This window comes from Salmo salar, chromosome ssa12, assembly GCF_905237065.1.
Source record: "Salmo salar chromosome ssa12, Ssal_v3.1, whole genome shotgun sequence".
Classification (NCBI taxonomy): domain Eukaryota; kingdom Metazoa; phylum Chordata; class Actinopteri; order Salmoniformes; family Salmonidae; genus Salmo; species Salmo salar.
The window spans coordinates 22,761,516-22,776,435 of NC_059453.1; the positions used below are offsets into that span (position 1 = coordinate 22,761,516).

The 14,920-nt window shown below is 44.4% G+C and overlaps 1 non-coding gene across 1 annotated transcript; it reads left to right on the forward strand.

Annotated features, from left to right (window-relative positions):
- Positions 1-14,039: 14,039 nt before the first annotated feature.
- LOC123725767 (U7 small nuclear RNA) lies at positions 14,040-14,092 on the forward strand. The gene has a single exon (XR_006758281.1). It is a non-coding gene; the product is annotated as a U7 small nuclear RNA (small nuclear RNA).
- Positions 14,093-14,920: the final 828 nt, after the last annotated feature.

Below are 14,920 nucleotides of genomic sequence, written 5' to 3' on the forward strand. Positions count from 1 at the left end.
CAGAACGTGGCTACAGATCGAACCAGGTCTGTTGGAACAGAACAGAACGTGGCTACAGATCGAACCAGGTCTGTTGGAACAGAACAGAACGTGGCTACAGATCGAACCAGGTCTGTTGGAACAGAACAGAACGTGGCTACAGATTGAACCAGGTCTGTTGGAACAGAACAGAACGTGGCTACAGATTGAACCAGGTCTGTTAACACTGAGAGTGCCTGGCCAACCAGTGTAATGTAATGTCCCATGATTGGGATGTTTGGCTTAAAGCATGTACCATACACGTGTGTGTGGGTGCTTACATATATTGGATACAGGGCTGTGTGCATACCTTTGGAGAGGCAGGTGCTCAAAGACACTCATCCCACTGTCAGCAAGCTACCTAGCCTAAGCTACTGCTCACAGAGAGGGCAGTATATGGCCTATCAGCTGAGCAAAGCGAATGTAGCGGATGTAGGCTAACTCAGCTAACTAGTTAGTTAACTAACTGTTAGCTATGCTGTTGTAACTATTGAACTACTCTTTACCTGTGATTGGAGTTTGTTCTGCTGCTATCATCAGCGTTGTAGGCCTACTTGAGAAACAGTCTGATTGAACCCTTCCCTGACCGTGAGACGACATACAACTTAAAAAGTAACCAGTGTGCTACTACTCCTACTACCGCTAGGTGTCAGTAGATTCTGCTTGTGCAACAGCAGGAGGATGGGGGCAGAGGAGCGGGGGAAGGGGGAATTTTCCAACATTAGATAATGAGAAATTAGCTCAATTAATGGGAAATTCTTTACAGAACAGCAGAGAAAAGAGACAAAAGTTCAATCAACATGTATTAATACAAAAATGCTACCGATCTAAAAGAGCACTTTTCTCATAGAACCCTAAGAACCCTATCTGTGCACGTGCCTGCTTGGACAGACCAGCATGCCTAACCCTTTTCCCTAACCCCTAACCCCAAAACCTAACTTTAACCCCTAAACCTAACCACTAACCCTAATTCTAACCTTAACTCTAAACCTAACCTAAGTGAGGACTGGCAAAATGTCCTCACTTCTCTGAATTTTTGGTTTACTATTCTTGTAAGGACTTTTGGTAATCACAAGTATACTAAAACATGTACAAACACACTGTACACACTGTACACACTGTACACACTGTACACACACACATTTACATTTACATTTACGTCATTTAGCAGACGCTCTTATCCAAATTGGTGCATTCACCTTATGATATCCAGTGGAACAACCACTTTACAATAGTACATCTATATATTTTTTTTGGGGGGGGGGGGGTAGAATGATTACTTTATCCTATCCCAGGTATTCCTTAAAGAGGTGGGGTTTCAGGTGTCTCCGGAAGGTGGTGATTGACTCCGCTGTCCTGGCGTTGTGAGGGAGCTTGTTCCACCATTGGGGTGCAAGAGCAGCGAACAGTTTTGACTGGGCTGAGCGGGAACTGTGCTTCCGCCGAGGTAGGGAGGCGAGCAGGCCAGAGGTGGATGAATGCAGTGCCCTTGTTTGGGTGTAGGGCCTGATCAGAGCCTGAAGGTACGGAGGTGCCGTTCCCCTCACAGCTCCGTAGGCAAGCACCATGGTCTTGTAGCAGATGCAAGCTTCAATTGGAAGCCAGTGGAGTGTGCGGAGGAGCGGGGTGATGTGAGAGAACTTGGGAAGGTTGAACACCAGACGGGCGCGGCGTTCTGGATGAGTTGTAGGGGTTTAATGGCACAGGCAGGGAGCCCAGCCAACAGCGAGTTGCAGTAATCCAGACGGGAGATGACAAGTGCCTGGATTAGGACCTGCACCGCTTCCTGTGTGAGGCAGGGTCGTACTCTGCGAATGTTGTAGAGCATGAACCTACAGGATCGGGTCACCGCCTTGATGTTAGCGGAGAACAACAGGGTGTTGTCCAGGGTCACGCCAAGGCTCTTAGCACTCTGGGAGGAGGACACAATGGAGTTGTCAACCGTGATGGCGAGATCATGGAACGGGCAGTCCTTCCCCGGGAGGAAGATCAGCTCCGTCTTGCCGAGGTTCAGCTTGAGGTGGTGATCCGTCATCCACACACACACACACACACACACACACACACACACACACACACAGAATCCATATAAGTCAGTCTCCCACACAAACTTGGGAGGTGAATGTAACACCTGAACGTTGATCCGCATATCATTCAAATGAGAGGTTCCACCAACTGTTTGTCGACGGTTGTATTATGGATATCCTGCTATAATCCTGTTGGCTGTTCCAACATTCTACCTGTAGCGTACATAAACACACCTGGGTTCAAATAATATATGTATCCTTGCCTGAAGTACTAGATGGGCGGGGTTTGCACTTTTGCAAGTACTCCGTTGGTTCCATAGCGCCAGGCAATCTCAATCAACCACAGCTTAAGTATTTGTAAGAAAACGATTACTAATTGAACCCAGGTCTAGTACATATAACCAGGTGAGCCCAAGAGACAATGCCTTTCCCCTCCTCACAAACTACTGTTTGTTTATGGGATTAGCGTTAGCTGGGAGCTACCCTGATCACCCTCCCAGGGGGATTAAGTCTGGTTCCTTTGTGTGTGTGTGTGTGTGTGTGTGTGTGTGTGTGTGTGTGTGTGTGTGTGTGTGTGTGTGTGTGTGTGTGTGTGCATGCGTGCGTGCGTGTGTGTGTGCCCGTGTGTGGGTGTGTTCTCATGTGATTGTCTTCTCAGCGTGTGTGTGCACACGCTCATGTATGGACAGACGGGTCAAGTGCCTGCATTTCTCCTAGTCTGACAATGTCAGTTAAGGACGGCTCGTTGACACACTGACACATATGAGAGGATCGACAGAGTAAACATTTACCATAGGCTGAGCCAACATGAAAAAGGCCAGTCTGCTTGTCTTCAAGGAATAACAGAAAATGCAGCAAAGACTAGGTCTACATCCCAAAACAGCACCCTATATTTCTCTATATAGGGAATAGGGTGTCATTAGGGATGCACACTAAGTGTCCAAAAGGCTGTGAAGTATTTGCAGTTAATCGTGTTTAGTCCCAGGATCCTTAGCTCAGTGATGAGCTTTGAGGGCAATACGGTGTTGAACGCTGAGCTGTAATAAAATGAATAACATTCTCACGTAGGTGTTCCTTTTGTCCAGGTGGGTAAGGGCAGTGTGGAGTGCAATAGAGACTGCATTATCTGTGGATCTGTTTGGGCGGTATGCACATTGGAGTGGGTCTACTGTTTCTGGGATAATGGTGTTAATGTGAGCCATTACCAGCCTTTCAAAGCACTTCATGGTTACGGACGTGAGTGCACAGTTCTGTAGTCATTTAGGCAGGTTGCCTTAGTGTTCTTGGGCACAGAGACTATGGTGGTCTGCTTGAAACATGATGGTATTACAGACTCAATTAGGGACATGTTGAAAATGTCAGTGAAGACACCTGCCAGTTGGTCAGTTGGTAGTGCGTACGGCCCAGTACATCACTGGGGCCAAGCTTCCTGCCATCCAGGACCTCTATAACAGGCGGTGTCAGAGGAAGGCCCTAATAATTGTCAAAGACCTCAGCCACCCCAGTCAAAGAATGTTCTCTCTACTACTACATGGCAAGCGGTACCGGAGCGCCAAGTCTAGGACCAAAAGGCTTCTCAACAGTTTTTACCCCCAAGCCATAAGGCTCCTGAACAAGTATTCAAATGGCTACTCGGACTATTTGCATTGTTCCGCCCCCCTGTCTGTCATCTGTGCCCTTACCAACACACGGGAGAGAACACATAAAGTAGAACCTAACCTGAAGAATATACAGTCTCCCAGTCCTCACTTACACTAGGCGTTTCAAACTTATTCCGAGACCTTGGGGAAATGAAGACATCCCCCCCATTGCGATGCCATCACAAAAGACATGCATGAATAGCATGGTGACTCAAGCTAGTTTGTGTCATTTTGTGGTTTGGCGATTTCTGTATTTGAGTCACATTTTAAATCTGGTTGCTTGCGTGAGTGTTTCCTCGCTATTGTGTGTATGTGTGTGTTTTCACGCTCAGACACCATGCACACACACACAAAAGGTGCAGTGAAATGGCTCATGCGTTTAAAAAAATATATATATATTTCACCTTTACTTAACCAGGTAGGCAAGTTGAGGACAAGTTCTCATTTACAATTGCGACCTGGCCAAGATAAAGCAAAGCAGTTCGACACATGCAACAACACAGAGTTACACATGGAGTAAAACAAACATACAGTCAATAATACAGTAGAAAAATAAGTCTATATACAATGTGAGCAAATGAGGTGAGATAAGGGAGGTAAAGGCAAAAAAAGCCATGGTGGCAAAGTAAATACAATATAGCAAGTAAAACACTGGAATGTTAGATTTGCAGTGGAAGAAAGTGCAAAGTAGAAATAGAAATAATGGGGTGCAAAGGAGCAAAATAAATAAATAAATAAATACAGTAGGGGAAGAGGTAGTTGTTTGGGATAAATTACAGATGGGCTATGTACAGGTGCAGTGATCTGTGAGCTGCTCTGACAGCTGGTGCTAAAGCTAGTGAGGGAGATAAGTGTTTCCAGTTTCAGAGATTTTTGTAGTTCATTGCAGTCATTGGCAGCAGAGAACTGGAAGGAGAGACGGCCAAAGGAGGAATTGGCTTTGGGGGTGACCAGAGAGATATACCTGCTGGAGCGCGTGCTACAGGTGAGTGCTGCTATGGTGACCAGTGAGCGGAGATAAGGGGGGACTTTACCTAGCAGGGTCTTGTAGATGACCTGGAGCCAGTGGGTTTGGCGACGAGTATGAAGCGAGGGCCAGCCAACGAGAGCGTACAGGTCGCAGTGGTGGGTAGTATATGGGGCTTTGGTGACAAAACGGATGGCACTGTGATAGACTGCATCCAGTTTATTGAGTAGGGTATTGGAGGCTATTTTGTAAATTACATTGCCAAAGTCGAGGATCGGTAGGATGGTCAGTTTTACGAGGGTATGTTTGGCAGCATGAGTGAAGGATGCTTTGTTGTGAAATAGGAAGCCAATTCTAGATTTAACTTTGGATTGGAGATGTTTGATATGAGTCTGGAAGGAGAGTTTACAGTCTAACCAGACACCTAGGTATTTGTAGTTGTCCACATATTCTAAGTCAGAACCGTCCAGACTAGTGATGCTGGACGGGCGGGCAGGTGCAGGCAGCGATCGGTTGAAGAGCATGCATTTAGTTTTACTTGTATTTAAGAGCAGTTGGAGGCCACGGAAGGAGAGTTGTATGGCATTGAAGCTCGTCTGGAGGGTTGTTAACACAGTGTCCAAAGAAGGGCCAGAAGTATACAGAATGGTGTCGTCTGCGTAGAGGTGGATCAGAGACTCACCAGCAGCAAGAGCGACATCATTGATGTATACAGAGAAAAGAGTTGGCCCAAGAATTGAACCCTGTGGCACCCCCATAGAGACTACCAGAGGCCCGGACAACAGGCCATCCGATTTGACACATTGAACTCTATCAGAGAAGTAGTTGGTGAACCAGGTGAGGCAATCATTTGAGAAACCAAGGCTATTGAGTCTGCCGATGAGGATGTGGTGATTGACAGAGTCGAAAGCCTTGGCCAGGTCAATGAATACGGCAGCACAGTATTGTTTCTTATCGATGGTGGTTACGATATCGTTTAGGACCTTGAGCGTGGCTGAGGTGCACCCATGACCAGCTCTGAAACCAGATTGCCTAGCGGAGAAGGTGCGGTGGGATTCGAAATCGTCGGTAATCTGTTTGTTGACTTGGCTTTTGAAGACCTTAGAAAGGCAGGGTAGGATAGATATAGGTCTGTAGCAGTTTGGGTCAAGAGTGTCCCCTCCTTTGAAGAGGGGGATGACAGCAGCTGCTTTCCAATCTTTTGTGTGTGTGTGTGTGTGTCCATGTTTACGTGCATGCTTGTGTGTGTCCCCATGTGTGTCTGTCTGCGTCATCACCACCAAATCACTCCAGTGCTGCTGTGGTGTGGGAGTGTGTCCTTATCAGGGGGTCATTACAGACTAATACCCTGTGATTGCCTGCCCTGTGAGTGAAAGCAGACAGAGGCCTTGAACATCATAGGGCCTCCATGGGATGATGGTGTCTGTCTCATGTGGGGCGGATGAGTGATCTAACAGGCAGGCAGGGCTGGTGAGTGTTGGGCTGAGGAAATGCAGTCTCCTTTTCGGTTTCTCTCCCTCTCTTTTTCTCTCTCACTGTCAGTCTTCTCATCTTATTCACTAACTCTCATTTGGTTGTCCTCCTCTCCCTCTTTCTCTCCCTCTCTCTCCCTCCCTCCCATACCCATTTTCTCTTTCTCTCGTATTTCTTTTATACATCAACACTGTGAAGTCATGTACTAGTAAAATAAATTCTCCAGCCCTTTGGCCCACACACACACTAGGATGCCGATCCCTTTCAGCTGAACAAGCTTCTCTCTTCCCTCTGAGCTGGGATTTGGATGTAGCCATGGCCTTGGTAGCCCTGGCGTTGTGGGCAGTTATGAGGTGAAGGAGGTGATTATTCTCGGTTGACCACAGTCTCTCCCCTACACGGAGGTCGCCATGACGATGATGAGATCCAGGAAGTGAGGTCATAGTGAGGTTTCTATGATTTCTCTGGACTGGCAGAGGTAAATGGCCAGACATTTCATCTCACTCACTAGTAGAAGTGCGTTTAAACTTTTTATGCCCTGATATTTAATGTCTATGTAGAGGGAGATGGTTGTCAAGAGGAGAACGTACGGTAACTGCTCACTCAAAAATCCTTAACTGTCATGGCATTTAATCCTTAACTCTCATGGCATTTAATCCCTAACTTTCATGACATTCAAGCCTTAACACTCATGGCATTTAATCCTTAACTCTCATGGCATTTAACCCTTAACTCTCATGGCATTTAATCCTTAACTCTATGGCATTTAATCCTTAACTCTCATGGCATTTAATCCTTAACTCTCATGGCATTTAATCCTTAACTCTCATGGCATTTAATCCTTAACTCTCATGGCATTTAATCCTTAACTCGCATGGAATTTAATCCTTAACTCTGATGGCATTTAATCCTTAACTCTCATGACATTTAATCCTTAACTCTATGGCATTTAATCCCTAACTTTCATGACATTCAAGCCTTAACACTCATGGCATTTAATCCTTAACTCTCATGGAATTTAACCCTTAACTCTGATGGCATTTAATCCTTATCTCTCATGACATTTAATCCTTAACTCTCATTTTATTGTTGGTCTTAAAGCAAAATAGCTATGTCCTATGTGTGAACCGGACCCACACTTGCTTGTCAGACCTATAAAACTATAAAACGTCAGGCCCATTTATTTCACTACTTCAGCTCTACATGTATAGAAACACAGCCTTATAGGCTCCAACCACCAGCTCTATAGCTACACAGCCTTATAGGCTCCAACCACCAGCTCTATAGCTACACAGCCTTATAGGCTCCAACCACCAGCTCTATAGCTACACAGCCTTATTGGCTCCAACCACCTGCTCTATAGCTACACAGACTTATAGGCTCCAACCACCAGCTCTATAGCTACTCTGCCTTATTGGCTCCAGCCACCAGCTCTATAGCTACACAGCCTTATAGGCTCCAACCACCAGCTCTATAGCTACACAGCCTTATAGGCTCCAACCACCAGCTCTATAGCTACACAGCCTTATAGGCTCCAACCACCAGCTCTATAGCTACACAGCCTTATTGGCTCCAACCACCTGCTCTATAGCTACACAGACTTATAGGCTCCAACCACCAGCTCTATAGCTACTCTGCCTTATTGGCTCCAGCCACCAGCTCTATAGCTACACAGCCTTATTGGCTCTAACCACCAGCTCTATAGCTACACAGCCTTATAGGCTCCAGCCACCAGCTCTATAGCTACACAGCCTTATTGGCTCCAACCACCAGCTCTATAGCTACACAGCCTTATAGGTTATAGCCACCAGCTCTATAGCTACACAGCCTTATTGGCTCCAACAACCAGCTCTATAGCTACACAGCCTTATAGGTTATAGCCACCAGCTCTATAGCTACATTGCCTTATTGGCTCCAACCACCAGCTCTATTGTTACACAGCCTTATAGTTTATAGCCACCAGCTCTATAGCTACACAGCCTTATTGGCTCCAACCACCAGCTCTATAGCTACACAGCCTTATAGGTTATAGCCACCAGCTCTATAGCTACACAGACTTATAGGCTCCAACCACCAGCTCTATAGCTACACAGCCTTATAGGCTCCAACCACCAGCTCTATAGCTACACAGCCTTATAGGTTATAGCCACCAGCTCTATAGCTACACAGACTTATAGGCTCCAACCACCAGCTCTATAGCTACACAGCCTACATCCACCAGGTGCCCATGTCTTTAGAGAGACAGAGTATTTCTGATTGGCCAACAGTCCTATGTTGTGTTTTGTTTCCTGTTTGGACCCCAGGAAGAGTAGCTTGGCAGCAGCTAATTGGAGATCCTAATAAAGTACTAAATACTAAATAAATACTATCCAGTATGCTTTATACAAAAACAAAATACCCAGGCACTCCCCATGTTTGGTAAATAAATTAAAAAGCCTTTTGGACTATCAGAATCCAGTCCCCCTCTTCACCACTCACCAGGTTATCATTCCTTCAGGCTATTGGCTTGTCACCCCCCCCCCCATTCCCGCCCTGCCCCTCCACGCGCACACACTTAAATCCTTACTCACTGATAAGGCCTAACAACAGACCCCAGACCAGGTCACTAAAGATAAGAGTGCATTCCTTCCTCAACTGTTACCATCTGAGTGTTTTTCCCTCTCTCTCTCTCTCTCTCTCTCTCTCTCTCTCTCTCTCTCTCTCTCTCTCTCTCTCTCTCTCTCTCTCTCTCTCTCTCTCTCTCTCTCTCTCTCTCTCTCTCTCTCTCTCTCTCTCTCTCTCTCTCTCTCCTTCCAGGTTCCAATGGAAGCCCACATCGTTGTGCGTGATGTTTACTCTTTACGTATTGGATCTCTCACTAGTTTCGTTTGGAGTTAGGTTACATGAACATGACCTGAGACCGCCATTATGTCGTTTCGTTTGGAGTTAGGTTACATGAACATGACCTGAGACCGCCATTATGTCGTTTCGTTTGGAGTTAGGTTACATGAACATGACCTGAGACCGCCATTATGTCGTTTCGTTTGGAGTTAGGTTACATGAACATGACCTGAGACCGCCATTATGTCGTTTCGTTTGGAGTTAGGTTACATGAACATGACCTGAGACCGCCATTACGTCGTTTCGTTTGGAGTTAGGTTACATGAACATGACCTGAGACTGTCATTACGTCGTTTCGTTTGGAGTTAGGTTACATGAACATGACCTGAGACTGTCATTATGTCGTTTCGTTTGGAGTTAGGTTACATGAACATGACCTGAGACTGTCATTACGTCGTTTTGTTTGGAGTTAGGTTACATGAACATGACCTGAGACTGTCATTAGGTTGTTTGTTTGGATTTTCCACCCCACTTGCAGAAGTTTGGAGTTCCACATGAGCCTCGGTTTATGAGGTTCAATTTCATTTGAAGTGGCTGCAGAGAAAGCACAGTGGCTTTTCGCAGGAGGAGTTAAAGTAACTGTCAAGTGTTTCCAGATTTCTATAAAATATGACCTATAATTAATTATAGTATAAGTTAAATAGTTTCCCTTCCAATTTTGTTGAATTAAGTATGTTAAAAACATATTTTCTGTGTTGGAATGGTATATCATGTAACATGGGTCATATAAAGGAGACCAAGGCGCGGCGTGTAGAGTGCTCATATTTACTTTAATGATAACACTGGAAACAAAAACAACAAAACGACAACCAACAGTTCCATCAGGTAACACATACAAAACGGAAAACAACTACCCACACCCACACATGAAAAACAGGCTGCCTAAGTATGGCCTCCAATCAGAGACAACAATAGACAGCTGCCTCTGATTGGAAACCATACCTGGCCAAACATAGAAAACAAAAACATAGAATTAGAAATCTAGAAAACCCACATAGAAACAGAAAACCAAAACCACCCAAAACACCCCCCTGTCACGCCCTGACCACTCTACTATGGAAAATGACCTCTTACAAGGGTCAGGATGTGACATATCAGCCATAAAAAACATGAATGCGAGTAGACTGCTGATTGGCCAGCTCCTTCTCCTCAGGAGGATGACACCGTCCACTATGAGGGAATTACAAGCATTTTTTAAACGGTCTGTTTGAGATACAAGTTTGGGGTGTTTTTTATAGAATTTTTTCTCCAATTTATGCTTTAGCCACAAATATGAGTAAAGGATGAGTCAGCAACATTATTTGGGTATGAGTTAACAGAATATTAACTTTTAATAGTGAGATTTTCACTAGACAGTTACTTTAAGAAATTAGTTCAGAGAAAGTGGGTGGGTGCGGTAAGTGTCTTGTCTTCCACTACTGATATTGGTAGAGTGGTTTTGTGTGGATAGCAGGAAAGAATCCGCAAGCAGTGAGTCATCACAATTAGGCCTAAACCTAATTCTCCAGAGAAAATGGCCCCTACTGGCTCAATTACAGAGATAACAAGGATATTACACCCTGGACAGAAAGAGAAAGAATCAGCTGGGACACCTTTAAAGTCCTTATCCATTCTCCTTTTCACCTCATTTAACACCAGATTTACTACTTGATTTAAGGTCTTACTCACATTGGCTACGGAGAGCATGTTCACACAGTCGTCCAGAACAGCTGGTGTTCTCACGCATGGTTCAGTGTTGCTTCAGGGTTGGGGTGTAGGGTTTGAGCATAGCCTGAAGGTAGGGAGGGGAAGTTTCCTTGCTGCTCTGTAGGCAAGCACCATAGTCTTGTTGTGGGTGCCACCTTCGACTGGAAACCGATGGAGTGTACGGATGAGCGGGGTGACATGGGAGAACTTGGGAAAGTCTGGATTTAGTTTGGATGTAGTCAGCCCTGGCAGACCACAGTCTTAATGAGAAGCAGACCAGGGCCCTGTTGGGGTTTTGTGTGTGCTACATTACACCCCTCTCGGCTTCACTGGACTGTGTAACACATCATAGAGACAGACAGACAGGCCTCCACAGGGCACGCTGCGACTGTGTTCACCTCAGGCCCCCTCCTGTGGACACATCTCATTAAATCTCACTCAATCCCCAAGATTGACGCCTGATGAGTCGCTCACTCCTCCCAGTTGCCAGATTTCACACTCATCCCCTATGGGACCTGTGTGGGTGTCAGTCGAAGACTTCCGACACAGTGAGCCCCATTGGACGCCGTTTCAATGACACATGGTGGTAATCAAAATAAATGAGAGGACGACACAATAAAACACCACACCACACAGCTGTGCAGGCCTGATCCCCTGTGGATCTCAACTCTTGAGGATTGTGTTGCTTGAGAGTAATTCCTGGTATTTTCTCTTTCTAATGCCCCATGGAATTCCATCTCTCTTTACCCCTTTTAGTTGAAAAGAAACTAGAAAGCAGCAAGAATGTAAATGAAAGCCAGACTCAGACCTAGAATGCATCCCAAATGGCACCCTATTCCCTATATATATAATGCACTACTTTTGACCAGAGCCCCATGCGCCCTGGTCAAAAGAAGTGCACTATAAAGGGAATAGGCTGCCACTTGGTGCTCAAGCTCAGTGTTTGTCCTCTCCTGTATCCTGAGCTAATTTGTTGAACATGCAACCAAGAAGACTGATAAGGTGAAAGGCTGAACTAGCAGAAAGCCAAGACATGCTACAGCCTGAAACTCTCCTTTCGCCCCAGTCTCTTTTGTTTAGGAAGTAGAAGTGCTTTATATGCTGTAGTTCCAGATGGATGGGCAATATGTATGGCCGAGCACAACCCCAGACACGCAAATGGAGGCTAGCTAAAACGTTAGCGTGACTGGAAAGGATTAAGTGAATTCTGAGTTGCTCTCACTTCCTTTTTTCCCTTTCAAGTACTTTCTTAAAAGCATGTTCCTTCCAATTCCAATATCCATAAAAAAAGGGGGGATTTGAGCGAAGGCAAATTAGCTCCTCGCATCCGTTACAACGCTGACTCCATTCCTTCCTATTGGTGGTCTGGTGTCGTCGTGATATTCTTGTCATGTTCCCAATAGAGTGAGAGTGTGAGAGCACGGGCAGACCTGGGTTCAAATAGTATTTAACAGTATTTCAAGTACTTTAGCTGTACTTGAGTGTGAGACTCTGGCAGGCTGCAGCGAGCAGGGCTCTGGAGCTTTTCTCTAGCACGCCAGGGTCATTAGCTGAGGTTTGGATGGCTCTTCAAAAAATATGACAGATATCAAAAAGAATGATGATGATGATGTACCATGAACCTCAAACTTTGGTTTATTACTCAACAAACCGACCAACCCTCAAAAAACCATTAACTCTCCTGGCATTTGATAGAAATGCCCATGGCAGAACATGAGTGGTTTCTTCAACAATTGGATTCTCTGTAGAACCCCATAAACACTATTCTACTGTACTTGTGAGGGAGGTTTGTGGGATGTTTTGAGCATGTCTAGTAAAATGTAAAACAACAATGCGAGAGCTAATTCAAAGTTTATGCAGCAGAACATTTCAGACTTGGGAGAATCAATAAGAAAGATGGGAGCAAAACAAATAAAGATGGTTCTTCAACAAGAGTTACTATGAAAAAAAAAGAGGGTTCTTCTATGACAAGAGTTACTACAACATGTGTCCTTGATTTGAAGCGAGTCAACACTCTTGGAACTCGTTCAACTGATGGCGTATGTGTGTTATCTATAAATTATTTAGTCTCCTCTTTCATTCAGTACTCTGCTGGATTGTTACATTTTACCAGAATATCTTTTTTTAAAGCAGCAGGGAATATTTCAACCTCTCTGCACGTCTGTAATATGTCACATCGTCCTGGGAATGCCTAGCAACCAGGTGTCAACAGTTCAATGAGTGGACAAAAATAGAAACAAGCTAGAAGGAACTGTTAAGATGTGTAGAAAAGAGAAGTTAAGAAGATCAATTAAAAACAAGCAACCCAAATAGAGTCTCCACACAAACAAGCTTCATGCTCACAATAAATTCAGTCATAACTTTAGTTGTGTAAGACATCATTTATAGCCCATTTGATAATGAGAAGGAAATACATGACATAACCTATACTTAGCATGCACTGTTATGATTGAGTTGAATATGGTCCTATCTCAGACTGTCACCCATAGAGATCTATAATAATCTCTATGGCATTTTACATTTTACATTTTAGTCATTTTAGCAGACGCTCTTATCCAGAGCGACTTACAGTAGTGAATGCATACATTTCATTTCATTTCATGCATTTAATTATAAAAAAATTAAAAAATTGTACTGGCCCCCCGTGGGAATCGAACCCACAACCCTGGCGTTGCACACACCATGCTGGCGTTGCAAACACCATGCTCTACCAACTGAGCCACAGGGAAGGCATGGCCCCACATGAAAACAATTACGTTCACTATAGAATACTACAGTACTTACGATAGAATTCTATAGTAAACTGTAGCATACTGTAGCTACTGTACTACACACTGTAGTATCCCTCGATCATGTGTAGTACTTACTATAGAATGTGGTAGTAGCCCATGTGGCTTAGTAGGTATAGCATGACACTTTCAACACCAGGGTTCTGGGTTCAATGTCCATGGGGGACCAGTATGAAAAAGTATAACATGTATGCAGTCACTAGCGTAAGTCGCTCTGGATAAGAGCATCTTCTGAAATGTAAAAGTAGAATACTATAATAAATACTACAGTATAACCCCCCCAACAAAAGAAAACACTGCAGTAAATGCAATAGTAATCTTCATAAAAACACCACAGTCTGCAAAAAACATATCATTTAACTGTAGAAAATACTACAGTATTTAATTTGCATATACCCTGTCCATTCCCCTCTCCCCCATAGCCCAATTTATGCCACCCATAAGTGAAAAACGTATATGCCAAGTATAGACCATGTTGTGTTCCATACAGGTTATCAAAAAGTGCAGAAGCTCCTCTGAAGTATCCATTCAGACCCCAGTCCTACCTAGAGGTTATGGAAAATGTGCTCTTTGAGTATTTATCCAGTAGGTTTCCTCAAGGAGAAAGCCTCCACGTCTATTTCAAAGATAATAAAAACAAAACACTATAGTAAATAATACAGTACTGTCCGCAAAAACACTGAAGTAAATACTACAGAATATTACAATCTGCAAAAACACTACATGAATGATAATAGTATATACCACATTTATTTTACTACATTAGTTATACTATAGTTAACTGTAAACTAACTACGGTATACTAGATTAAATACTACAGGACTAAAGTCTGAAAAAAACCGACAGTGAATATTACAGTAAAGTCTGCAAAAACACTACAGTGAATATTACAGTAAAGTCTGCAACAAACACTACAGTGAATACTATAGTATTTACACCAATGTATACAATAATGTTTTTTCATGTGGGGAAGCGACACGACTATCACTGTTCATGAAGTTCACAGAGTGGCAGTAGGAGATATTTAATGTGTCATCATCCAGCAGGTTCTGGAAGCCATTCAACTGGTCCATGCTGGGTTGGGCCGGGCTGAGCCGGGGGAAACGTGAGCCCAACAATGAACTGTAATGTCTTCCTTGGGTTCCTCAACGTCAAGTCTCTCTCTCTGTGTCAGGATATGTAATGTAGCCCCCAAACCACATCTCCATCTCTGAGCGGTGTCTGGGTTTGGGGGGGTTCTGTGTGTGTGTATTTGTGTAGGCATGTGTGCCCCGTGTGCATATGTGCGTGTGTGTGTGTGTGTGTGTGTATCTGCCTTTTCAACTGTTCCACTGCTAGCAATTAGCCTCTCAGGTCACAAGCACTACCATCTGGGTCCTGTTTCTGTTTCCTCTCGCTAGCGAGGAGTGCCGACTGGACTCAACTCGAAGCAGACTTTAT